This window comes from Oncorhynchus tshawytscha, linkage group LG29 (assembly GCF_018296145.1).
Source record: "Oncorhynchus tshawytscha isolate Ot180627B linkage group LG29, Otsh_v2.0, whole genome shotgun sequence".
In the NCBI taxonomy this organism is placed as follows: domain Eukaryota; kingdom Metazoa; phylum Chordata; class Actinopteri; order Salmoniformes; family Salmonidae; genus Oncorhynchus; species Oncorhynchus tshawytscha.
The window spans coordinates 2,808,629-2,835,277 of NC_056457.1; the positions used below are offsets into that span (position 1 = coordinate 2,808,629).

General features: G+C 43.6%; 1 protein-coding gene across 1 annotated transcript in view; it reads right to left on the reverse strand.

The window, feature by feature from the left end:
* LOC112228037 (zinc finger E-box-binding homeobox 1-like) overlaps positions 1-26,649 on the reverse strand; it is a 93,036-nt gene that overhangs the window by 43,014 nt on the left and 23,373 nt on the right. The window lies entirely within an intron of this gene.

A 26,649-nucleotide genomic window follows, 5' to 3' on the forward strand; every position in this document is an offset into this window, starting at 1 on the left:
ACATACACTGAAAAAGCAGTTAAATACATAGGCCTAGCTACTTTATGCCTTCAAACCCCTCCACCCTCAGGGATGACAGAATGTGTTGTCCAGTGTCCCTCTCCACTGTCAGATCTCACTGAGACAGACAGACAGACGAAGTGAGTGAACACCAATGTAAAAAAAACAAATCTGTGAATTTCTCTTAATTTTCCCCTTACACTTGGTTACTTTTCTCTGACATATTCCCCCCTAACTGAGGACAGAGGAGGTTGTCTCTGGGAGGCTAATATTAGAGCAGCTTCCTGGGGCTTTCCAGGCATGTACTGATGTGGCATTGATTGTCTGAACAAACACACACACCATTGGGCATACGGCATCACCATCACCTAGAATCAGATCAGCTGTTTCAATTGCTGCTCTGCTCTCACCACTTTGAATAGCCTAGCTAGCTACTCATCATAAAAGGACAGCAACAACAACAAAAAAGTAGTCTCCATCGTCCGTCCATACACTGTCCATATACTATTTCTGTAGCCTAATAAATCGCTAAAGTGTGAAGCCTGGCCAGGCTAGCACTCAGCTGTTGCAGTCTAGTAGCAGGAGACTGAACATTCCAAGCTCTATTATCCTTGCTAGTGTGACTGTAGAGGAGGTGGAGTAGGGTAGAGTACGGTAGAGTAGGGCCGTGGGTGAGGGGGTAAGGCCACTGGACATCAAGCGAGAAGTACATAGGGCAGGTGGTGTGATACTACCGAGCCATGGTAACAAACAGTAGAGTGCATGTGCACGCAAACACACGTCTATTGCCATTCTCTTTTACCTCAACAGCACCCTGTCAAGTCAATGTCCTCCTGCTAATGTAACACAACAGGTTCACAGGTGATGTGGTAAGAGTAGGCAGTACAGTACTAGACTACTAGAAGGCACTGTGGTTCTCTGCAATCCATGCATTCCCAATCAGCAGAGCAGTCACACACTTCACATACCTGCCAGATGTAGGAAAATCCAGTGAAAAGGCATGGACACACATATAAGCATGGACACACATGCAGACGTATGCACACACACACACACACACACACAGTCTTGTACAGCTAACCTTGTGGGGACACACAATTCAGTCCCATTCAAAATCCTATTTTTCCTAACCCCTAACCAAAGCCTGTACTCTTACCCTTACCCTAACCTTATTACTAACCCTAACCTTAACCCAAAAAACCTAACCCTAACCCTAAATCTAATCCAAGCTCCTAACCCTAAAACTAACTAAACTCCCTAGAAATAGCACTTGCTTCCCAGCTGGTCAAATGTTTGTTTGTTTACAGTTCTTATGGGGACAACACACACAAACACACAAACATAGACACACACACACACACACACACACACAAGGCAATAACAGTTTATTTCCTCAGAGTTTACATACACACACACACACACACACACAACACACAAGGCAATAACAGTTTATTTCCTCAGAGTTTACACACACACACACACACCCCCCACTGTCATTTTCTTAATATATAAAATCACTTCCATATCACAGAACGGAGCCCCCCTACCAACCTCGCATGTATCCCCCTCTCTCTTCTTTACCCTGTGGATCTGGCTACAGGTGGAGAATAAAGAGGGGACGGAGAGATTTTTTTTAAATGACAAGAGGGAAGGGGGGAGGAGGCAGCTATGCGACAGTGGCGGGAGGAGGGAGAATCCGCCAAGAAACTGCTAATGACTTGCAAAGACAAAGCTGGCCTGTCAGATACAATGCTCATCTGTGCCTGGAACTGCCCGAGGGAGGCAGTGTCACAAACGGTCAGAGTCTGTGACTCCCTGCCAAGCAGAGCAGGGAGGGAGGGACTATAATATACTATGACATCTGAAATGCCTCTATTCTTTTGAAACTTTAGTAAGTGTAATGTTTACTGTTCATTCTGATTATTTACTTCACTTTTGTTTGATCTATTTCACTCGCTTTGGCTATGTAAACATGTTTCCCACGCCAATATATATATATGAGAGAGAGAGAGAGAGAGAGAGAGAGAGAGAGAGAGAGAGAGAGAGAGAGAGAGAGAGAGAGAGAGAGAGAGAGAGAGAGATGAGAGAGAGAGAGAGAGATAAGAATAGATGGAGAGAGAGTAAGAATAGATGGAGAGAGAGAAAGAATAGATGGAGAGAGAGTAAGAATAGATGGAGAGAGAGAGTAAGAATAGATGGAGAGAGAGAGTAAGAATAGATGGAGAGAGAGAGGACTGTAAGAATAGATGAAGAGAGAGAGGACTGTAAGAATAGATGAAGAGAGAGAGGACTGTAAGAACAGAAAAAAGAACTAGAAGAAATCGAGTCAGTGAGTGAGACTTGACACTACAAACTATCACCCTCAGACACTTAAGGAAATCATGAATGTCATGGATATTTTGGAATTAGTGGATATATGGAGGCTTAAACACCCTGACCTAGTGAGATACACATGGCGGAGGCTTGATCAAGCTAGTGGTCTTGATTACTTTCTTATGTCATTCTCTCTGTTACCCACCAACAGTTTAAAAAGTGTTGATAGGGGACAGAATGCGGTCGGACCATTACATAAATGGCATATATATTACTCTTACAGAATTTCCACATGGGCGAGGATATTGGAAATTTAATCGAAGCCTACTGGATGATAACTTGTTTTTAACTAGGAGAGAAGAATTTATAACAGACTTTTTCAGACATAACATAGGTACAGCAGATCCCTTTATTGTATGGGACACTTTAAAATGTGCCTTTAGAGGCAATGCAATTCAGTACTCATCTGTAAAACAAAAGCAATTTAGGTCAAAAGTCCATGTTAACAAAGGAAACTGTAGGACTAACAGTAAAAATAGTTGGCAATAAAAACTGTACCATAGAGGCACAGAATAAGTTAGAGGATAAATAAAAAATAAATGGAGGAACTTATTCAAGAAAGATCCAGTGTAAAACATTATAAAAATAAAGCGAACTGGATGGAATATGGGGAGAAATGCACCAAATTATCTTTCAATCTTCAACACAGAAATGCAAAACATTTTTTTATTGAAACTTGTTACCAATTATGAAGTCACTCATGATTCACCGAACGATATTTGGGAAAAGGAAGTAAAAGTACTCTAAGAAAATGTTTTCGTTTCAGTCTCCCCCATCTCCACTAACCGAAGCTAACTGTATGGATTTTTTTCTTATTAATAATGTAAATTTAACATCTATACAGAAAGACTCATGTGAAGGCTAGATTAGAGAGGAGGAAATTATTGATGCAATTAAAGCCTTTAAGTCCGGGAAAACTCCAGGGCGGGATGGTTTACCAGTGGAAGTATAACAAACCATTTTGAATACAGAAAAGTATGCGAACCCTATGGAATTACCTAGATTTCTGCATACATTGGTCATCAAATTTGATCTGATCTTCATCTAAGTCACAACAATGGAAAAACATAGTGTGCTTAAACTAATATCACATTGTATTTTTCATGTGTATATTGAATATATAATTTAAACATTAACAGTGTACTGTAGGTTGGAAAAAGTATGTGAACCCCTAGGCTAATGACTTCTCCAAAAGCTAATTGGAGTCAGGAGTCAGCTAACCTGGAGTCCAATCAATGAGACAAGATTGGAGATGTTGGTTAGAGCTGCCTTGCCCTATAAAAAAACTCACAAAATTTGAGTGTACTATTCACAAGAAGCATTGTCTGATGTGAACCATGCCTCGAACAAAAGAGATCTCAGAAGACCTAAGATTAAGAATTGTTGACTTGCATAAAGCTGGAAAGGGTTACAAAAGTATCTCTAAAAGCCTTGATGTTCATCAATCCACGGTAAGACAAATTGTCTATAAATGGAGAAAGTTCAGCACTGTTGCTACTATCCCTAGGAGTGGCCAACCTGCAAAGATGACTGCAAGAGCACAGCACAGAATGAACATTGAGGTTAAGAAGAATCCTAGAGTGTCAGCTAAAGACATACAGAATTCACTGGAACATGCTAACATCTCTGTTGACTAGTCTATGATATGTAAAACACTAAACAAAAATGGTGTTAATGGGAGGACACCACAGAAGAAGCCACTGCTGTCCAATAAAAACATTGCTGCATGTCTGAAGTTTGCAAAAGTGCACCTGGATGTTCCACAGCGCTACTGGCAAAATATTCTGTGGACAAATGAAACTACAGTTGAGTTGTTTTGGAAGGAACACAAAACACTACGTGAGGAGAAAAAAGGCACAGCACACCAACCACAAAACCTCATCCCAACTGTAAAGTATGATGGAGGGAGCATCATGGTTTGGGGCTGCTTTGGTGCCTCAGGGCCTGGACAGCTTGCTATCATCGACGGAAAAATGAATTCCCAAGTTTATCAAGACATTTTGCAGGAGAATGTTAGGCAATCTGTCCGCCAATTGAAGCTCAACAGAAGTTAGGTGATGCAACAGCACAACGACCCAAAACACAGAAGTAAATCAACAACAGAAGAAAATACGCCTTCTGGAGTGGCCCACTCAGAGTCCTGAACTCAACCTGATTGAGATGCTGTGGCATGACCTCAAGAGAGCAGTTCACACCAGACATCCCAAGAATATTGCTGAACTGAAACAGTTTTGTAAAGAGGAATGGTCCAAAATTCCTTGTGACCGTTGTGCAGGTCTGATCCGCAACTATAGAACACGTTTGGTTGAGGTTATTGCTGCCAAAGGAGGGTCAACCAGTTGGGGTTCACATAATTTTCCCACCATGCACTGTGAATGTTTAAAAGGTGTGTTCAATAAAGACAACGTAATGAAAACGTATATTTCTTGTGTTTGTTATTAATTTAAGCACACTGTGTTTTGTCTATTGTTGTGACCTAGTTGAAGATCAGATCAAATTGTATGACCAATTTATGCAGAAATCCAGGTATTTCCAAAGGGTTCACATAACTTTTCCTATAGATTATCGGACACGCAACAAGATCTGATTTCATTATTACTGAAACAGGATCCAAGTGGTGTATATATAAAGATCCAGTCCGTTTAAAAAATTGGAGGCTCTTACACTTCAGTGTTGTGATGCAAAAATTCAAGCTAAATGCTTGATGCATAGAATTAAAAAGGTTTTGTCAGATATTATTTATCTTAAACAGACAGGTTTTTTACATGGACAATACATTGGAGATAATATAAGATCATCTCCAAAATATAGTAATTTTTTTTATACAAGCCTCAAAGTTGGTTGCAATTTCAGTTTAATCCACCTGAAAAAACAGATAATATACTAACTCAAATATACTAACCATCACTCCTGTGTTCCAATGTCACGTTGTGTTAGCTAATCCAAGTTTATAATTTTAAAAGGCCAACTGATCATTAGAAAACCCTTTTGCAATTGTTAGCACAGCTTAAAACTGTTGTCCTGATTAAAGAAGCAATAAAACTGGCCTTCTTTAGACTAGTTGAGTATCTGGAGCATCAGCATTTGAGGGTTCAATTACAGGCTCAAAATGGCCAGAAACAAAGACCTTTCTTCTGAAACTCGTCAGTCTATTCTTGTTTTGAGAAATGAAGTCTATTCCATGTGAGAAACTGAAGATCTCATACAAACAACGCTGTGTACTATTCCCTTCACAGAACAGCACAAACTGGCCCTAACCAGAATAGAAAGAGGAGTGGAAGGCCCCGGTGCCCAACTGAGCAAAAGGACAAGTACTTTAGAGTGTCTAGTTTGAGAAACAGATGCCTCACAAGTCCTCAACTGGCAGCTTCATTAAATAGTACCCGCAAAACACCCGTCTCAACATCAATAGTGAAGAGGAGACTCCGGGATGCTGGCCGAAGACGGCTAGGCGAACCGAACTAGTGTGCTCGCATACTCCCTTAAAAGACCTTCATCTGAAAAACGAGACAATTTTTGAGATGCCGTAGCCAGTATTCACTTCCTCAAAATAGTCTGAATTAATCTAAGTTTGGCGGGTTATGTTTCGGAGGACGCATGACTCGAACTTCGCCTCTCCCCAGCCCGTTGGGATGAGACAAGATCGTAATTGGATCGCAATTGTATATTACGAAATTGAGAAGAAAAAGGGGGTAAAATGCTAAATATATATATAATAATAATTATAATATTATTATAATAATATATGCACAAACTCTTATGAACTGTTTCAGCTGGGAAGCATGCGGACGACTTTAGACTGAGAGAAGACGATGTGATAAGGAGATATAGCTTACTGAAAGTGCACCCAGAGTTCTAGGGTGGCAGTAGTCCATGTAACCCTGTCTCTGTCTGTCTCGACAGGGGTTGAGTTAAATGCGGCAGACACATTTCGGGTGAATGCATTCAGTTGTGCAACTGGCATCTCCTTCACCTTTCCTCTTCTCTGTGGTTCCCTGGTCCCCAGTTAAAGGTCAGGTGGCAGAGTAGTAGTCAGAAGGCCTGACAGATGCCTTGCTGAGCAGAGCCCAGAGGCAGGTCAAAACCACCACACACAGGCTGCTCACACACACACATGCACGCACACACTCACAACTGGACACACACACACACTGAAACAGGAGGAAACGTTGAAATAACGAAACAGAAGTGACTTTTTGTTTGTCTGCAAAATTGTATTTCTACAACCCTTGCAACCTGCACGTTAGAATTATGATCAGCACACCTATAAAACCCCGACAACCAGGATTCATGTAGACAGCCTAGCTTGACTAATTCGGACACCTACACAAATGGCCTTTTTTATTTATATCTGAGAAAATGCTTTGTCAAATTTCTAAGGACGTTTGAGAAATCTCCCCTTCTCTCGGTTCTAGAATGTCAGCCGTCACAGATGACCCTCCGATGACCTCACTTCCTGGTTACAAACCCTGCCTACCCCCTTCACAATACTTCAAGCTGTGCTGCTGTTCTCATGTGACATTAGTCACTTGTTACTAGGCAGAGCTGTAAAAAAGGGTTAACGCCATCAACTTTAATCAACAAAGAGTCCTTCTGTCAACCCTACCATACCCCACACAGACCCCCACAACTCCCTACCACTCTGCCCCAGGCGCAGTGCCCCCTCACTGGGCTTTCAAGCAGGGTTAAGCACCCCAGGCCCTAGCACCCGCCTATCCTTCAGCCCTACCCCGATCATTAGAGCAGTCAGCCAGCACAGCTAAGACCATTGCACTGCTCCTAAATGACCAAGACAACCATCACTTAAACCCTCCGTCGGCCGACTGGGGAAATCCGTCTTGTTAAACCAGGTGAGGGGGGAGATGGTAGGAGAAAGTGAAGACAAGGTTGACTTGAAAAAGCTTTTCCCTGATGACACCTTCAATCACTGTGCTGTTCTGTGCTGGGAGTGACTGACAAACTCTATGGGTGTCTACTATAGGATCTTACTTTGAGCCAGTTTTCTACAACAGGAAAATAATCCTGCAGCAACAGGAAATGTGAATAATTATGTGCATTATAATTAATGGACATTTTTGTAGTAGTTGATATATTTTCCTAATTACAAAGTAGAAATTACAAACTTCAGAAGGCTTTGTAAACCTCAAATACACTACAAGATTAAAATGTCATGCATTGCAGGAAGGTTCTCCTGCAACAGAGTGATTCAATTAAGCTCCTACATCTGTACAGGAGACTAACACACACATTAACCCCATAATTTCTTAACATTAGAATGACGAATGAAAAAATAAGAAATCGTACCTCAAAGAAACACGGTCTTATATTAGCCTACAGTGCATTTCGGAAAGTATTCAGACCCCTTAACTTGTTCCACATTTTGTTATGTAACAGCCTTAAAAAAAAAAAAAAAAATCCTCATCAATATACACACAATACCCCATAATGACAATGCAAAAAAAAACGTTTTTTAGAAATGTATTAAAAAAATACAACTGAAATATCGCATTTACATAAGTATTCAGGCCCTTTACTCAGTACTTTGTTGAAGCACCTTTGGCAGCAATTACAGCCTCAAGTCTTCTTGGGTATGGAGCTACAAGCCTGGCACACCTATATTTGGGGAGTTTCTCCTATTCTGCTCTGCAGATCCTCTCAAGCTCTGTCAGGTTAGATGGGGAGCGTCACTGCACAGCTATTTTCAGGTACCTCCAGAGATGTTCGATCGGGTTCAAGTCCGTGCTCTGGTTGGGCCACTCAAGGTCCTGTTGGAAGGTGAACCTTTCATCAAGGATCTCTCTGTACTTTGCTCCGTTCATATACCTCAATCCTGACTAGTTTCCCAGTCGCTGCCACTGAAAAACATCCCCACAGCATGATGCTGCCACCACAATGCTTCACCGTAGGGATGGTGCCAGGTTTCCTCCAGATGTGACGCTTGGCATTCAGGCCAAAGAGTTCAATCTTGTTTTCATCAGACCAGAGAATCTTGTTTCTCATGGTCTAAGAGCCTTTAAGCAAACTCCAAGCGGGCTGTCATATGCCTTTTACTGAGGAGTGGCTCCCGTCTGGCCACTCTACCATAACGGCCTGATTGGTGGAGTGCTGCAGAGATGGTTGTCCTTTTGGAAGGTTCTCCCATCTCCACAGAGGAACTCTGGAGCTCTGTCAAAGTGACCAACAGGTTCTTGGTCACTTCCCAGACCAAGGTCCATCTCCCCAGATTGGCCAGGCAGCCAGCTCTAGGAAGAGACTTGGTTGTTCCAAACTTCTTCCATTTAAGAATGATAGAGGCCACGGTGTTCTTGGGACCTTCAATGCTGCAGACATTTTTGGTACCCTTCCCCAGATCTGTGCCTCGACACAATCCTGTCTCAGTGCTCTACGGACATGCACTGTCAACTGTGGGACCTTATATATTAATTGAACCTTTATTTAACTAGGCAAGTCAGTTAAGAACAAATTCTTATTTACAATGACGGCCTACCAGGGAACAGTGGGTTAACTGCCTTGTTCAGGAACAGAACGTCAGTTTTTTACCTGGTCAGCTAGGGGATTTGATCCAGCAACCTTTTGGTTACTGGCCGAACTCTCAAACCACTAGGCTACCTGCCACCCCATAAACAGGTGTGCCTTTCCAAATCATGTGCAATCAATTGAATTAACACAGTTAGACTCTAATCAAGTTGTAGAAACAAAACATCTCAAGGATAATCAATGGAAACAGGATCCACCTGAGCTCAAGTTTGAGTCTTATAGCAAAGGGGCTGAATACTTAGGTAAATAAGGTAAATCTGTTTTTCATTTTTAATACATTTGCAAAATTTTCAAAAAACCTGTTTTCACTTTGTCATAATGGGGTTTTGTGTGTAGATTGATGAGGAATATTTTTTTGTAATCAATTTTAGAGTAAGGTGTCAAGTATATTCCTCTCTGCCTCCGTGCCTCAGCCGGCTCGTCAGGTTCCCGTGCGTCAGGTTTCGGCCCACTCCTCTGGTCAGCATCCTGCGGCTGTCACGTATACTCCCACTCTGGCGTTTGAGGTCACGCTCATTATTACGCACAAATGTCACCATCGTTACGCGTCCCAGCGCCTCATCAGACTCACCAGGACTCCATCACCTGCCACCTTCCCTATATATGTCACCCCCTTTGGTTCTTTCCCTAGGCGTTGTTGTTTCTGTTCCAGTGTTCATGTCGGTACACTTCCTGTGTGTTTTGTTCTATGTTCATTTATTTATTAAATACACTCCCTGAACTTGCTTCCCAACTCCCAGTGTACACATTACATAAGGCTGTAACATACTTTTTTGGGGGGAAAAAGTCAAGGTACCTGAATACTTTCCAAATGCACTGTAAATGCCCTTTCCCTGGACTGGTGCTGATGTGAACAACAGAGTCAAATAGCTGTCTTAGCAGGTAAGCTCTGTTGTCAGTTATTGATGTATTAACAGCCTTCTTTTGTCTGTTACACACCAGAAGTGTTGCACTACACAGTGGAGATGGAGGGGTGTGTGTGTGTGTGTGTGTGTGTGTGTGTGTGTGTGGGGAGCGGGAGGGGGGGTCATTACCACTGGCAGAGGGACCATTAGCTTTCTGTGGCAGAAATCGAAGAGAGCATCAACACTCTCTGGGGGCAGTCAATAGTCACAGATCTCTCATTCCCTCTCCCTCCCTCCCTGACTGCCTGCCTGCCTCTGACCCAGCCAGTACTAATAAGAGCATAGCCCTGCTCTATCTAGGCCTCACCCATCTGATATAACCTGACACAAACACAGAAAGGTCAAGGATACGAACTATGAATACTTATCTTGCTTCAATTTCTCCATATCTGTCCTACAGGAGTTCAGTATGGTGGCTGCACAGGGACAAACATAGCACTGACTGTGTGAACTGAACTTCCCTGGCTGGGGGAATTCCATGAGGCAATGTGACCGTGAACAGTGGCCTTCCTGTTTACTACTTATGATGCGCTCATCGACCAATAGAAAGAGGAAATAAAGAATGTTCTATGCAGAGTGAAGGATGAGCAGCTACTAGACTGGTCATGCCAATGTGAGATTGACTAGAAGTGATGGGAGTCTAAGGATTTTTTGTTACTTTGTGGCTGTGCTATCTAGTGACTACACCTCACTCCTGCCTGCTGGAAGGCCAAAACATTTTCTGGTTTGGGATTTTTGTTTGCTTCTTCAAAGATCTATAAGTGTTGCCACTGCTGGGTGTGAGTGTGATGCTCGTGTGTGTGTGTGTGTGTTTTGTCAGCCAGATCAGCGATCACACTCAGGCTTTTAATAAACCCAGCGGACGGGAGTGGCCGGCCGCGAGGTGTGCTGAAAGGCCATGGTGGTGTGATGGATGGCAGGCCTAGCACCGATCCTCCTTACTGTAAACACGCACACACAGAAAGAAGAGGAGAGGAGGAGGAGGGGGGAGGGGAGGTCTACACTGACTATCTGATAACATTATTCATCCCTCTGCTCATCCATGCAAACGAAGGCCCCTGTCCGGTCTTCCACATTGATGAGCTGTGTCTGGGAATTAGTAATTTTATTTACATGGTAAGACAGGTTGGAAACACACACTGAGAGATGGACACTATCTCGGGTTTCCACTAGATATCACAGCCACAAAATCAAATTGTCTAATTAAAAAAATGTTATAAAAAAAAACATTTGCTTTTTGGTCTTAATTTAAGGTCAGGGTTAGGCATGAGGTTAGCAGTGTGGTTAAGGTTATGGAAGGTTCGGTTTAAAATCACATTTGAAGATGATAAATTGTATAAATAGGCGGGGTTTATGACTTTGGCTGTGGGAACTAGTGACGAACCTGCTGTAGGGGTTTGACAGCCAGGATTGGGAAGACTAAGATTGTGAGACTACCTTAAACATCTAAAGTTGAACATCCATTTCAGTAACAGGTGCAATAAATCCAAATAACAGATTGAAATAGTTTAGAAAAATGTATGTTATTTATATTTGAGTAGCATAGGATTAAGGAATCAATGTACATGCAAAAACATAGATATTGAAACAAACTATTCTAAAAATAAACCTGCAATAAAGCATGCTGGGAAATATGATAATGATGGGTGTGGTTTTGGTTCAACCCTGGTAATTAACACAAACACTGGGGTTCTTTTACACCATAGAGTGTTTTAACTCTTTAACTCTTGAATCAACACTAGATATGTATGTAAAATCAATACTAGCCAACACTGGCCAGTTTACTGTGTGTTATGAAAGGGATACATCTATAGGCTTCCATACATTTCAGGAACCTTTAATAATTCTTAAGAACCGTAGATGCTATGTCAAGAACCCCACACTTAACTCAAAGATTATTTATTTGGCAAGAGTTCTTCAAGAAACCTTAAGAGTGAGGAAGAACCATTTAAGAACTTGAACATTTTTCGGAGTAGACAGACAGGCAACGAGATATGAGTATGGTTTGGTGTGATGACTAACCTCATGGTTATTCATTCCTCCCTGTCTACAGGTGTCTTGGGGGGAAGTAACGAGTGGCACTAAGGAATGACGAGGATAATAGGAAACCTAACACACTATTAGACAACGTGACCTGCAAGAAAACAAAACTGAAAGACGTAAGAGACACCCGGGCAGGAGAAGGAGAAGTGTAATCAGAACCTCCAGTGGCTTCCTGAGGTGGGGAGGGAGAGAAAAGGAAAAATTAAGACAGCAACAAGAGTCACATTAAGAACCGGGTATATTTTAGGTACATTTTTATATAGATTGCCTCTGAAAGGACCACTTGAAGTGGGGATTTGGCTGTCATCATGTCAACTCACAGACCCAAGATATTGGTACAAAAAAAACAGTAGGCTGGCCTATCATATGAATACAACCACATTTTTCCCAGTCTGCTAAGCGGTCACACTACATTCCCCTTCAGGATGTAGTGATAGAGGCTGTAGGGGCCTAGTTGACAGTGGGCAATGGCTTGGGACTGGGACAAGAAGTGGTCATAGCAGAAGGACGATTAGAAGGGATCACAGAGCTGACACCATACTTCCACAACCTGAGTGTTAGGATGCCAGGTCCGAAACTCTACTATGGCTTCGTCCTAAATGGCACCTTATTCCCTTTATAGTGCAATACGTGCAATACGTTTGACCAGGGTTCATAAGAAATAGGGAATAGGGTGCCATTTGTACTGTAGCCTATGGCTACATTTGTACTGTAGCCTAAGTCTCTTAGGTCCGGCTCAGCTACGGAGGGCAGTGACAATAATTATGGACCTGACTGTATATAATTTATGTATGAACCAGAATAATTCCCATCTTTCACTGTAATGTGAAATGGCCACGGTCAATGTTAATCATGTACTGTATGTAAACAAGAAGTGAAGAGGTGCGTGTTTAGTCTATGTCGATTACCTAACGTTGTTAACTCAAGCAAGCGTTTCTTCACTTAGTCCGAGACTAGCTAATGAGCTGAAGTGGTCCATGTTAATGAAATGGTGCCTTGACATAACATTAGTGTGCTAAACACATAGACGTGCAAGGTCAAGGTACTGTACCACAGATTGAAACGCCATGACACACACGCACAAGGACACTAACATACAGACACAAATGCACACCACACACACACACATTAACACAAGTACACTAACACAAGTACACTAACACAAGTGCACTAACACAAGTACACTAACACAAACACACACACACACACACACACACACACACACACACACACACACACACACACACACACACACACACACACACACACACACACACACACTGAGTGGTGCTGCAATACATTTTTCCCACAGGGGAGGGCAGGGTGCACAACGAGGCGTCACAGTAACTCATCCTCCTATTATTGTCACATAAAAATGCTGCCGCCCATGAGCCATGTCACCATCCACAGCTAGTCAGCCGCCCCTGTTCCGCTCACTCTATTTTCAGTCTGTACAGCACTTTTACTAGCCAGCCACATCCACCAGTCATCCCAAGCTCACTGCTACAGTGAATATAGGCCTGGCTAGCGGATACCATACAGTACTGTATACACAGCCTGTTACCTTATAGACCATGTCCCTGGCCTATACTGTACCTTTACAAGGCCCCAGCTGTAGTGTGGTGTTCCAAAGATACACTACATTGTGCGGATATGGACAGTAACTATGGTGCTTATTCACCCCTGCTCAGGTCTGTAATCTTCCTATAAGCTATTATATAGCTAGTTATAGCTATAGAGTCTAGCTAGAGTTCACAGTGGTTGATGTTTTTTAAGTGTGTCTAGTGTGCTTCGTTCACTACAGTTTGTGGACATGCCTTTATACGCAAGAGTGGAGGCTGTTTCCTTGGGCAGGGATAAATCTGGCCCTTATCCTTGCCCAGGGCTATAGTCTAGCTCTATAACTATAGCCATGGACATGCACACTAAAATTCTTGGCTTAGAGCTAAAACATAGCCTAGCTATAGCGTAGACCCAGTAATTGCACCTGTCAGCAGATCTCAGGCCTGTATTTATGGTGCAGGTGATGGAGGCTTTGTTTTATGAATTGTTGGGATCAAACTTGTAACTGTAACTCTTCTGGCTGTACTGGTTATTATAGACACTGTCAGCGATGTGTTGTCTATACTATTAAGTGTGTGTGTGTGTGCCAAGTGACCAGGCTCCACTCGACCTTGTTTCCCTACTTAATATATTAAAAACACTCCATCCCTTTAAGTGTTCAGGACTGTCTCACCCAGCAACACACCAGCCTCTGTACCAGTCAGCCATATCATCTTAAACAAACAGACACTGAAAAAAAAGTGAAGTGATCATGTTACTAATGTGGCAGATGGCTACCTGCTCTCTCGCACACACACACACACACAGTTATGTAGCCATGCAGAACAAAGATCAACACAGTAACATAAAATGCTCAAAATGACTGAAGGTGAAAGGTTATGTATGACACAATGTCATCCTCTTTAAACTGACAATCAGGTTGTTACAGAATCAATCTTGTCTTCAAATAAGTCGTAGGATCAAAAGCCCGAACACAGCCTGCCTGTTTGTGACGGCCACACATCTGCAACGTTGCTGTAACACCCGTAGGATTCTGATTAGGGTTCCAACAAAGGGGCATGTAGGTGCGTAGAGGTTTTACTTCACCTATATTTAACCAGGTAGGCTAGTTCAGAACAAGTTCTCATTTACAACCGTGACCTGGCCAAGATAAGGAAAAAGCAGTTCGACACATACAACAACACAGAGGTACACATGGAATAAACAAACATACAGTCAATAATACAGTAGAAAAAAGTCTATATACTGTGTGTGCAGATGAGGTAGGATAAGGGAGGTAAGGCAATAAACAGGCCATGGTGGCTAATAATTACAATATAGCAATTAAACAATGGAATGGTAGATGTGCATAAGATGGATGTGCAAGTGGAGAAACTGGGGTGCAAAGGAGCAAGATAAATAAATAAATACAGTATGGGCATGAGGTATTTGGATGGTGTCACGACTTACATCGAAGGTAGTTCCTCTCTCTGTTCGGGCGGCGCTCGGCGTCGCCGGCCTACTAGCCATCACCGATCCTTTTCTCCTTTTCTGTTTGTTTTGTCTTTGGTTATTTCACACCTGGTTTCATTTGCCTTCATTTCTGTGTGTTTAATTAACCCTATTGCCTGTCTAGGGTTGTGCGGGATTATTTATTGTGATGTTGCTCGTTTAGGTTGTGGCCATTTTGCTTCACGTATTTATACTGAGTGTGTATACATTTAGGAGCTTTGTTTGTTCCTCCTTTCGTGAGTAACGGGTTTCTCTGTTGTCGAGGGCGTTTGATTTTGATATTGAACCTTACCTGTATGTTGGTGGACTTGCCCATTAAAATTACGCATCTCAGACATCTCTGCTCTCCTGCACCTGACTCCTTCACCTACCTCTAAACACAATCTTGTCACAGATTGGCTATTTACAGATGGGCTATGTACAGGTGCAGTGATCTGTGAGCTGCTCTGACAACTGGTGCTTAAAGCTCGTGAGGGAGACATGAGTCTCCAGCTTCAGTGGTTTTTACAGTTCGTTCCTGTCATTGGCAGCAGAGAACTGGAAGGAAAGGCGGCCAAAGGAAGAATTGGCTTTGGGGGTGACCAGTGAGATAAACAGTGCCTTGCGAAAGTATTCGGCCCCCTTGAACTTTGCGACCTTTTGCCACATTTCAGGCTTCAAACATAAAGATATAAAACTGTATTTTTTTGTGAAGAATCAACAACAAGTGGGACACAATCATGAAGTGGAACGACATTTATTGGATATTTCAAACTTTTTTAACAAATCAAAAACTGAAAAATTGGGTGTGCAAAATTATTCAGCCCCTTTACTTTCAGTGCAGCAAACTCTCTCCAGAAGTTCAGTGAGGATCTCTGAATGATCCAATGTTGACCTAAATGACTAATGATGATAAATACAATCCACCTGTGTGTAATCAAGTCTCCGTATAAATGCACCTGCACTGTGATAGTCTCAGAGGTCCGTTAAAAGCGCAGAGAGCATCATGAAGAACAAGGAACACACCAGGCAGGTCCGAGATACTGTTGTGAAGAAGTTTAAAGCCGGATTTGGATACAAAAAGATTTCAGTTGGGCTGAATACAGTTTTATATCTTTATGTTTGAAGCCTGAAATGTGGCAAAAGGTCGCAAAGTTCAAGGGGGCTGAATACTTTCGCAAGGCACTGTACCTGCTGGAGTGCGTGCTACGGGTGGGTGCTGCTATGGTGACCAGTGAGCTGAGATAAGGCGGTACCTAGCAGAGACTTGTAGATGACCTGGAGCCAGTGGGTTTGCCGACGAGTATGAAGAGAGGGCCAGCCAACGAGAGCGTACAGGTTGCAGTGGTGGGTAGTATATGAGGCTTTGGTGAAAAAACGGATGGCACTGTGATAGACTGCATCCAATTTGTTGAGTAGAGTGTTGGAGGCTATTTTGTAAATGACATCGCCGAAGTCTAGGATCGGTATGATGGTCAGTTTTACGAGGGTATGTTTGGCAGCATGAGTAAAGGATTCTTTGTTGTGAAATAGGAAGCTGATTCTAGATTTAATTTAGATTGGAGATACTTAATAATGTGAGTATGGAAGGAGAGTTTACAGTCCAACGAGACACCTAGGTATTTGTAGTTGTCCACATATTCTAAGTCAGAACCATCCAGAGTAGTGATGCTGGACGGGCGGGCAGGTGCAGGCAGCGATCGGTTGAAGAGCATGCATTTAGTTTTACTTGCATTTAAGACCAGTTGGAGGCCACGGAAGGAGAGTTGTATGGCATTGAAGCTCGCCTGGAGGTTAGTTGACACAGTGTCAAAAGAAGGGCCAGAAGTATACAGAATGGTGTCGTCTGCATAGAGGTGGATCAGAGAATCACCAGCAGCAAGAGCGACATCATTGATGTATACAGAGAAGAGAGTCGGCCCGTGAATTGAACCCTGTGGCACCCCCATAGAGACTGCCAGAGGTCCGGACAACAGGCCCTCCGATTTAACACATTGAACTCTATCAGAGAAGAAACCAAGGCTGTTGAGTCTGCCGATAAGAATGTGGTGATTGACAGAGTCGAAAGCCTTGGTCAGGTCGATGAATACGGCTGCACAGTAATATCTCTTATCGGTGGAGGTTATGATATCGTTTAGGACCTTGAGCATGGCTGAGGTGCACCCATGACCAGCTCTGAAACCAGATTGCATAGCGGAGAAGGTACAGTGGGATTCGAAATGGTCGGTGATCTGTTTGTTAACTTGGCTTTCGAAGATCTTAGAAAGGCAGGGTAGGATGGATATAGGTCTGTAGCAGTTTGGGTCTAGAGTGTCTCCCCCTTTGAAGAAGGGGCATGACCGCGGCAGCATTCCAATCTTTGGGGATCTCAGACGATACGAAAGAGAGTTTGAACAGGCTAGTAAATAGGGGTTGCAACAACTTCGGCAGATCATTTTAGAAAGAGAGGGTCCAGATAGTCTAGCCCGGCTGATTTGTAGAGGTCCAGATTTTGCAGCTCTTTCAGAACATCAGCTATCTGGATTTGGGTGAAGGAGAAATCGGGGAGGCTTGGGCGAGTTGCTGTGGGGGTGCAGGGCTGTTGACCAGGGTGGGGGTAGCCAGGTGGAAAGCATGGCCAGCTGTCAAAAAATGCTTACTGAAATTCTCAATTATTGTGTATTTATCAGTGGAGACAGTGTTTCCTAGCCTCAGTGCAGTGGGCAGGTGGGAGGAGGTGCTCTTATTCTCCATGGACTTTACAGTGTCCCAGAACTTTTTGGAGTTTGCGCTACAGGATGCAAATTTCTGCTTGAAAAGGCTAGCCTTAGCTTTCCTAACTGCCTGTGTATATTGGGTCCTAACTTCCCTGAAAAGTTGCATATCACGGGGGCTATTCGATGCTAATGCAGAACGCCACAGGATGTTTTTGTGCTGGACAAGGGCAGTCAGGTCTGGAGAGAACCAAGGGCTATATCTGTTCCTGGTTCTACATTTTTTTGAATGAGGCATGCTTATTTAAGATGGTGAGGAAGGTACTTAAAAGAATAACCAGGCATCCTCTACAGACGGGATGGGGTCAATATCCTTCCAGGATACCCGGGTCAGGTCGATTGGAAAGGCCTGCTCGCTGAAGTGTTTTAGGGAATGTTTGACAGTGATGAGGGGTGGTCGTTTGACCGCCGACCCATCACGGATGCAGGCAATGAGGCAGTGATCGCTGAGATCTTTGTTGAAAACAGCAGAGGTGTATTATGAGGGTGTCCGTGTTTACGGATTTGGGGTTGTACCTGGTGGGTTCATTGATAATTTGTTTGAGGTAACGTTAGGATCTAGTACAGTCTAGGGATCTATTGAGGTAGATAGATATATTTACTCCTTTTCCATCCACTGTTTGTTTGTTTGCATTTGGTCACTGGATTGTGTATCTCGGCTCTCTCTCTGTGTGTGTGTGTGTGTGTGCACCCATGCGTGTGTGTTCCCATGTGGAACATTAAAAGGTGTGTGCTACCCCTATAATGGTATAGGCCTACTCCCTGGTGGGTTTTAACAGGGAACAAATCCAAAGTAAGCCCCCAAATAATCTTGCTGCTCTACTGCCAGGAGAGGAAACGAGAGAGAGATTATGGAAAACATTTACCTTTATACTTTCTGCTCACTTTAATGGTCTCTCTCTCTCGATAAATATCTAGTCCAGTGGGTCCCAAACTTTTTATAGTCCCGTACCCCTTCAAACATTCAACCTCCAGCTGCGTACCCCCTCTAGCACCAGGGTCAGCGCACTCTCAAATCTTTTTTTTTTACAACATTGTTAGCCTGCCACACACACACATATGATAACATTTATTAAACATAAGAATGAGTGTGAGTTTTTGTCACAACCCGGCTCGTGGGAAGTGACAAAGAGCTCATTATAGGGCCAGGGCACAAATAATAATATAATAATAAATAATTTTGCTCTTTATTTAACCATCTTACATATAAAACCTTAATTGAATATTGTGAATAACTCACCACAGGTGAGTTAATGAGAAGGGTGTGCTTGAAAGGATGCACATAACTCTGCAATGTTGGGTTATATTGGAGAGCGTCTCAGTCTTAAATCATTTTCCACACACAGTATGTGCCTGTATTTAGTTTTCATGCTAGTGGTGGGCGAGAATCCACTCTCATATAGGCACGTGGTTGCAAAGGGCATCAGTGTCTTAACAGTGCGATTTGCCAAGGCTGGATACTCTGAGCGCAGCCCAATCTAGAAATCTGGCAGTGAATTCTGATAAAATTCCATTTTCAAAGAAACGCTTGTTACAATTTCGATGAGCCACTCTTGTTCAGATATCGATAAGTAACTGGAGGCAGGGCATGAAAGGAATAACGAATCCAGTTGTTTGTGTCATCCATTTCGGGAACATACCTGTGTAATTGCGCACCAAACTCACTCAGGTGCTTCGCTATATCACATTTGACATTGTCCGTAAGCTTGAGTTAATTTGCACACAAAAAATCATACAATGATGGAAAGACCTGTGTGTTGTCCTTGTTAATGCAGACAGAGAAGAGCTCCAACTTCTTAACCATAGCCTCAATTTTGTCCCACACATTGAATATAGTTGCGGAGAGTCCCTGTAATCATAGATTCAGATCATTCAGGTGAGAAACTCATCATCATGCAAGTGATCAGACAAGTGAAAACTATGGTCAGTAAAGAAAACTTTAAGCTCATCTCTCAATTTAAAAAAAGTGTCAATACTTTGCCCCTTGATAACCAGCGCACTTCTGTATGTCCGGCGCCGACAGAGATGGCCGCTTCGCTTCACGTTTCTAGGAAACTATGCAGTATTTTGTTTTTTTACGTGTTATTTCTTACATTGGTACCCCAGGTAATCTTAGGTTTCATTACATACAGTCGGGAAGAACTACTGAACATAAGAGCAATGTCAACTCACCATCAGTAGGACCAGGAATATGACTTTCCCAAAACAGATCCTGTGTTCTGCCTTCGACCCAGGACAACGGAATGGATCCCAGCCTACGATCCAGGCTCCGGAGACGGGCACATCGCGCACCACTCCCTAGTATACTACTCGCCAATGTCCAGTCTCTTGACAACAAGGTTGATGAAATCCGAGCAAGGGTAGCATTCAAGAGAGACATCAGAGACTGTAACGTTCTTTGCTTCACGGAAACATGGCTCACTCGAGAGACGCTAACAGAATCGGTGGAGCCAGCTGGTTTCTTCACGCATCGCGCCGACAGAAACAAACATCTTTCTGGTAAGAAGAGGGGCGGGGGCGTATGCCTTATGATTAAAGAGACGTGGTGTGATCACAACAACATACAGGAACTCAAGTCCTTCTGTTCCCCTGACTTAGAATTCCTCACAATCAAATGTCAACCGCATTATCTACCAAGGGAATTCTCTTCAATTATAATCACAGCCGTATATATTCCCCCCCCAAGAATCGATTGCCCTGAACGAACTTTATTTGACTCTTTGCAAACTGGAAACCACATATCCTGAGGCTGCATTCATTGTAGCTGGGGATTTTAACAAGGATAATCTGAAAACAAGACTCCCTAAATTGTATCAGCATATCGATTGCGCAACCAGGGCTGGTAAAACCTTGGATCATTGCTATTCTAACTTCCGCGACGCATATAAGGCCCTCCCCCGCCCTCCTTTCGGAAAAGCTGACCACGACTCCATTTTCTGCTCCCTGTCTACAGACAGAAACTAAAACAAGAAGCTCCCGCGCTCAGGTCTGTTCAACGCTGGTCCGACCAATCTGATTCCACGCTTCAAGACTGCTTCGGTCACGTGGACTGGGATATGTTCTGCATTGCTTCCAACAACAATATTGACGAATACTCTGATTCGGTGAGCGAGTTTATTAGAAAGTGCATTGATGATGTCGTTCCCATAGCAACAATTAAAACATTCCCAAACCAGAAACCGTGGATTGATGGCAGCATTCGCGTGAAACTGAAAGCGCGAACCACTGCTTTTAACGAGGGGAGGGTGACCGGAAACATGACCGAATACAAACAGTGTAGCTATTCCCTCCGCAAGGCAATCAAACAAGCTAAGCGTCAGTATAGAGACAAAGTAGTTCAACGGCTCAAACACAAGAGGTATGTGGCAATTCAACGGCTCAGACACAAGAGGTATGTGGCAGGGTCTACAGTCAATCACGTATTACAAAAAGAAAACCAGCCCCGTCACGGACCAGGATGTCTTGCTCCCAGGCAGACTAAATAACTTTTTTTGCCCGCTTTGAGGACGATACAGTGCCACTGACACGGCCCGCAACCAAAACCTGCGGACTCTCCTTCACTGCAGCCAACGTGCGTGAAACATTTAAACGTGTTAACCCTTGCAAGGCTGCAGGCCCAGACGGCATCCCCAGCCGCGTCCTCAGAGCATGCGCAGACCAGCTGGCTGGTGTGTTTACGGACATATTCAATCAAGCCTTATCCCAGTCTGCTGTTCCCACATGCTTCAAAAGGGCCACCATTGTCCCTGTTCCCAAGAAAGCTAAGGTAACTGAGCTTAACGACTACCACCCGTAGCACTCACTTCCGTCATCATGAAGTGCTTTGAGAGACTAGTCAAGGAACATATATCACCTCCACCCTACCTGACACCCTAGACCCACTCCAATTTGCTTACCGCCCAAATAGGTCCACAGACGATGCAATCTCAACCACACTGCACACTGCCCTAACCCATCTGGACAAGACGATTACCTATGTGAGAATGCTGTTCATCGACTACAGCTCAGCATTTAACACCATAGTACCCTCCAAACTCGTCATCAAGCTCGAGACCCTGGGTCTCGATCCCACCCTGTGCAACTGGGTACTGGACTTCCTGACGGGCCGCCCCCAGGTGGTGAGGGTAGGTAACAACATCTCCACCCCGCTGATCCTCAACACTGGGGCCCCACAAGGGTGCATTCTCAGCCCTCTCCTGTACTCCCTGTTCCATGCACGCCATGCACAACTCAATCATCAAGTTTGCGGACGACACTACAGTGGTAGGCTTGATTACCAACAACGACGACACCACCTACAGGGAGGAGGTGAGGGCCCTCGGAGTGTGGTGTCAGGAAAATCCTGTCGGGCTGTATCACCACCTGGTACGGCAACTGCTCCGCCCACAACCGTAAGGCTCTCCAGAGGGTAGTGAGGTCTGCACAACGCATCACCGGGGGCAAACTACCTACCCTCCAGGACACCTACACTACCCGATGTCACAGGAAGGCCATAAAGATCATCAAGGACAACAACCACCCGAGCCACTGCCTGTTCACCCCGCTATCATCCAGAAGGCAGTGCAGGTGCATCAAAGCAGGGACCGAGAGACTGAAAAACAGCTTCTATCTCAAGGTCATCAGAATGTTAAACAGCCACCACTAACATTGAGTGGTGGCATTGGTGGAAATTGATGGAAATTGATGTAAAATATATCACTAGCCACTTTAAACAATGCTACTTAATATAATGTTTACATTACTACATTACTCATCTCATATGTGTATGTATATACTGTACTCTATATCATCTACTGCATCTTTATGTAATACATGTATCACTAGCCACTTTAAACTATGCCACTTTGTTTACATATCCTACATTACTCATCTCATATGTATATACTGTACTCGATACCATCTACTGCATCTTGCCTATGCCGTTCTGTACCATCACTCAGTCATATATCTTTATGTACATATTCTTTATCCCTTTACACTTGTGTGTGTGTATAAGGTAGTAGTTTTGGAATTGTTAGGTTAGATTACTCGTTGGTTATTACTGCATTGTCGGAACTAGAAGCACAAGCATTTCACTACACTCGCATTAACATCTGCTAACCATGTGTATGTGACAAATACATTTGATTTGCTTTGTATGCTTTGTATGTTGTAAAAGCATCTGATCTGATCTGATGTCGTCTGGTAGGCCCTATTTGTAATATGCAGCCTGGCATCAGTGCCTGCCCAGAAAAAGTAGGTGCTTGATGCCATGTGCATAGGCCAAGTCATGCATAGTGTATGTTGGTATGGAAGTTGGGAGGTGGGAGGAGGTTGCCTGGCTCTCTCCAACCATAACAAACTCTGTCCATCTAACACCAGTGTCCACCCGCCCGAACCAATATGGTCGCTGCCCATATCATTGCATAGTGCAGAAAATACACGAGAGTTCAGGGGCCTTACTTTAACAACGTTAACCATTTTCACTGTCGTGTCCAAAACGTCTTTCAAACTGTCAGGCAATTCCCTTGGCAGCAAGAGCCACTCGGTGGATGCTGCAGTGTACCCAAGTGGGGCGGCAGGGTAGCCTAGTGGTTAGAGCGTTGGACTAGCAACCGGAAGGTTGTGAGTTCAAACCCCTGAGCTGACAAGGTACAAATCTGTCGTTCTGCCCGTGAACAGGCAGTTAACCCACTGTTCCCAGGCCATCATTGAAAATAAGAATGTCTTAACTGACTTGCCTGGTAGCCAGAGGAACTTGCTCTAAAGGTAAAAAAAAAATTAAAAGTGGTGTCGGGAGCAACTGCTTGCACGCACTCCACTATGTCTCCCTGTCATGGCTTTTGCGCCATCTAACATGAGCAGCAGCTACGTTAGTGGAATTCCCGCGAGAGAGTAACGGTTAATGTGATTGGATGATTGTGTTGTTATTTGGTGAATCACATTTTTATTTGGCATACCCCCGACAGCATTGGGAATACCTGATCAAGTCAATGGCACAACTGAATGCATTCAACCAAAATGTATCTTCCGCATTTAATCTAACCCCCGAGAGAGAGAGATAAAGACTTAAAGAGTGAAAGAGGATGGATATCACCCTGACATCATCAGCGTAGCTAGCAGTGACCCCACAGGAAGTGCTGATTCGATTTACCTCGAATTCCAGTAGCCAGAGGAACTTGCTCTGGGAGATTTGCTGGCTATGCACTTCATCTAAATTCATCTACATTTTTCTTTACCTTTTCTGTTCTTTTCTCTCACCTTTGTCCTTCTCTCTTTCTCTTTATGTCTCTGTTTAGCAGTCCCATGGCCCACTAAACTGTGGAGGAGAAAGGTAGGTAGAGGCTGATCTGATGTCGTCTGGTAGGCCCTATTTGTAATATGCAGCCTGGCATCAGTGCCTGCCCAGAAAAAGTAGGTGCTTGATGCCATGTGCATAGGCCAAGTCATGCATAGTGTATGTTGGTATGGAAGTTGGGAGGTGGGAGGAGGTTGCCTGGCTCTCTCCAACCATAACAAACTCTGTCCATCTAACACCAGTGTCCACCCGCCCGAACCATGGCCCGCCCGAACCAATATGATTATTATTTCATCATCCTCCCTCTACCACACCCCCCCCCTCCACCCCTCTCCACTCCACACCTATCAATAATGTACTTCGCTGTGTGCATTTTCCTGTCTATTGGAGAGAGGTACAGTAACAACTGGCAAAGGCAATTCTCATGCTGTTTTAATGGATATGAATAAAGGATGACGTCTCAGAGACCGACAGATCCGACATTAGTATTTATCTTCCCCAACACACACATACACAGGATGGATGGTAGAATAGAACCGAACATGGTTTAATGGTACATCAGACTGAAGCAGAGGAAATACTCTTTTTGCTATCCCCCCCGGATGTATAGGCATATGTGTAAAAGGCTGTCACTTTTTAAATGTAAAGGAAACTTTTTCAACTTCCCCAAAACTTCACAAATTAAAGTTATTACGTGGGTAATGAAGGCTGTGTGACGCCATTTCCAAAGAAACCATGGCCAAACACAAACATTACAAGAGAATGCCCTCCTAGAAAAAGGAGAGACAGAGAGAGGGTGCTTGTTGTCACTGGGTCTATACTTTGTTCGCCTCCACAGGCCTTTGTCTTTGATCCACCTTGGGAAGAAGTAAAAAGAGCTCCACATGGAAGGGGAAAGAAAAAAGGAAGAAAAATAATAGAAAAAGGAAAGAAAAACTAAGTGAAATACCTCTGTTCCATTCCCAAGGTGTCTTACTGTCAGTTTCGGAAGGTGGGGGGGTGATTCTGTAGAACACTGCACAGAGTAGCTTAGTCAGCTAAGTCAATAGCTACACCTCAGAACCCATTGCGGGCAGAGAAAGCAGAATGGTCTGCAACATCTCTGGCGGCAGAGTAACCTCACCTCTGTCTTTTCATGTAATGGCTACCAACTGCTTCTGCTGCCCAACAGACCAGGGCTATCAAAAGACTGCTAGCGAAACTAAAGCGTAGCTAAGTCTTCAGGTCTCAGGCATGGTCAGGCCTACTCATCAAGCTAGCATGTTACATTACAGTAAGACTACTGTATACATCCTACCTCTGTTTAAGGAAGATATATAAACTATAATTTTTGGGAAGCTCGTTTTAACATATGGCACTTCAAAGGGGTGAGAGTATTTGAGAACTCATGGGACCGGTGTCAAAAGACAATGTGTCACACATCTGTCATAGCATCTTATTTAGAGTGAGAGGTGAGGATAAGGTGTTTAGAGGGGGGGGGGGACAACTAGTTAGCACTCTCTGCTCTCCCTATACATGCCCCCTGTTCTATCTATCTATCTATCTATCCACTCCTCTAGTCCTCTTTAACCTAACTCGACTCTTGCTCTCTGTTGCCTGAGGTACGTAGAGTCAGTGGTTCTCTCCAGTTGGGCTCCCCACCCTCTATCTCTCCTTCCCTCTTAAGGCGTCTGCATGCTTCCTAGCCAAAACAGTTTGGAAGAGTTTGTGCATATATTATGACAACATTTTGTGACGTTTTTCTTTGTTTTGGACTTCGGTAAGGGTTTTCTCGGTTGTTCGGTCACACAAACATTTTTCCGAAGTCTACGCCTCTTCATTGGTCAACAGTAGGGATTCTTCACTAAAGTCTTTGTCATTCAACAAGAGATGACACATTTTAATGCACATTTTTCATTGAGAAATACTGCACCAAACATCTTAGTTAGATGTAAAGTTGCTGTATGGGATCTCCTCGGTAAAAACATCAAAATTAATGACAGATTTCTTGAGTTATTTTTTTAGGAAGTGTATACTGGCTACGGTATCTAATAATGGACAAACAGTACTATTGCCACTTTTTTCACGTTTTTCAAGCGAAGGCCTTTCAGGGAGTATTAGAGCACACTCGTTCGGTTCGCCTAGCTGACTTCGGCTTGCCGCCAGCTGAACTGAAGTATGGTGACGCCTTTACCCTCTGTCTCTCTCCCCTTCTTCTCTCCAGAGCACTCCTCCGCCCCATATAGCAGTTTATTTAGCTTCCCTGTTTACACTCCACAGCAGCCGGACATGCTTCTCCCTCTTTGGGAATGACTGACTGGGCCCTCTCTCTCTCAGTTCACTTCCTCTACGAACCTCTGCTGAGGATTTCTGGGAGACACACCAACCCACACACAGCTTTTACACCAATTAATGCTTAGCAATTAACCAAAATGTCAGTTATTTTTTTTAAAAGCTACTAATTGACCAACATTGGATAAATTATTTGAATTCCATTTTGTTCTTTTTTTTCTGTGAGCTCAATGCACACATTGCAGTTTCTCTAGAGATCCAATCAAATCAAGCCCGAACTGTGTGATGTAGTAAGGAGTTGTAGTTTCCAACAGGCCTATATTTTACATAGTTTAGCACAGAAATTATGATAATTAAATACAATGATCATAATCGATTGCACGCCTCATTTACGCTTGCTATGTTAGGTTAGTGTGGTGGTGGTACAGACACAGAGATCGAGAGAAGAATGCACGTT